Consider the following 2,200-nt stretch of genomic DNA (forward strand, 5'->3'; position numbering starts at 1 on the left):
GCCTTTCAGAGGTGCTGAGCACAAACCAGCAGCTCTCAGTAATTCCATGTGTTCTGTGATTTTTAAAATTATCAGGCCTTCAATGTTCTCCAATTAGCACTGTGGGAAAAAAAATAAAATAAGTGAATAGTTTTCAAGAAAATGCACTTTTTCGTCTTTCTTACCTGATCCTCACCCTTTCATACAGCATAAAGTGAGGGAAGAAAGGCAGAAGAATTGAATTTTGGAGATGATCAAGTGCATTGCAAATTTTCACATGGCAGTTGAGTAAGCAGCGAGAGGCTGTCCCAAGGCAGCCCGACACACTGATGGCTCGGTATGAAATGCAAGGGAGAGCTTTTGCATAAATAATCTGTGAAAAGAGCTCCTGCAGCCCAAAAAACAGGAGGATGGATGTGAAGGAGCTGGGGGGAGGGCCCATTTCTGAGCTAAGCGGTGGTAAAAATACACTCATTCAAATGGGAAGGATTTCCAACTGGGGGAGCGGGAGGCTGAGAGCAGGCGGGATGGGAACAGGGGAAGAGAGCAAGGAGGGGGCAGAGCAAGGGAATGACACTTCTTAAAGATGCATTAAACTGCAGGGAACCTAAAGTAGGCTTAGAGATGAGCCTAAGTAACTGGGACAAAGTCTGCTCACAGATGGGCCTTGGCTTTCCCTATTATCTGCTTGAACTCACAAAGGGGAGGAGAGGGAGGCAAGGAAGCGAGGGTGAGGCGATGCCTTGCCTCCCTCTCCCTTGCATTTGTACCGACAGAAAAGTATTGTTCGCTTCCAGTTGCACAGAGACAGGCAGGAGGGACCAGGAGGGACGGAGGGTGGGAGAAAGGAGCAGCTCCTGGTAGCTCAAGGGATCAGACAGCCCTGGATTCTTCATCCTGCTTCTGCCAAGCAGGGTGTTAATGTGGCGTGAAAGCAGTTTAAAGCCCTGGGCCTCCCTCTCAGTCAGCAGGGTGTCCCATGCAGGCCAAAGTCCCCAGTGGGTGGCTGTCAGTGGCAGTTCGGTTGGTTAGGCAGAAATTTATTAGTATTATATTTTCCCCCATTTTTTTGTTAGAGCAGCGGGAAGAAAGTGACAGCTGTATTAGGGGCTGAAATACCTCCGAAGGGATCAGAAGACATCTGCAGAGAGGGCTTCTGACAAAAATCCCTTTCAGTGAGCGACTTCCAAAGATACCATGGAAAAGAAAAGAAGGGAAGGTTTACTGCTTCTGGAGGGCCCAGGCTCCTGCCTGTTTATTTCCCTATTTGTTTCTCTGTTTCTTTATTCCTTTCCAGTCTCTCACAGCATAGGCATCCTTCCTGTTAGCACCCCGGCGCCTGAGAGAAGAATAACCGCTCTGCTCCCTCGGCTAGCCTGGTCCTCTCTTGCTCTTTGTCTGATTTCCAAATAAGAAAAAGTGGAGGCTTTGAGGAGAAAGGTTTTCTCAGAGTCGCGTCTGAAGGCAAGTCCTCCCACAAGGCAATGCTGAGTTCCTCTGCCACTGGCGCTATCAGGCTTGCCAGAAATATTTTAAGCAGTCAAAATAGCTTTGTAGTTTTTAATCTCTCTGTCCCTAACCATCCTTCCCCCTCTCACATCCCATCGTGTTCAGCTGTGGAGCTTGGGAGAGGGGGAAAAAAAAAAGGATAAAACCAGCAATCACTTTTATCATTAACTCATTCAGCTGCAAATCCCCCTCCCCAAAGAAAATTCACACACAGATTTGCATATGCAATCAACTGTATTCTTTATTTCTATGGCGCCTTTCTTATTAACCACCTCTCTCAAAGGAAATATTCAGGAAATAAAATTGTTTAGAGATTAAATGCAAGAAGCCAACCTTCTATGTTAAAATACTGCTGCTTTCTTTTTTTTGAGGGGGGAGGGGGAGGGAGGCAACATTAGCTGGCCTTATCATTTACATTTCTCATTTTCACATCTGTTGCCCCATTGATGGTGAGGCATTTAACAGAGCAGATTGGGTTCTGTGCCAAGTAGCTGTGGGCAGCTTCTGTGCATTACTGATTTTAATCCTTCTTTACCTTAGCAGGTTTTACTGTCTAGGATTCTGATTATTTTTTTCTTCAGGCTTTGAAGCACTGTAGAGACTAAATTACAACCCTAGTTTTTTATTAATATTTCAGAAGGCTTCATTCACACCAGCCCAAGTTCTCTTTATTTCAGTTTATTTCATCTTTCATGCAAGCAGACAGCTGCGG

This window comes from Pterocles gutturalis, unplaced genomic scaffold (genome assembly GCF_000699245.1).
Source record: "Pterocles gutturalis isolate BGI_N339 unplaced genomic scaffold, ASM69924v1 scaffold6155, whole genome shotgun sequence".
Taxonomy (NCBI): domain Eukaryota; kingdom Metazoa; phylum Chordata; class Aves; order Pterocliformes; family Pteroclidae; genus Pterocles; species Pterocles gutturalis.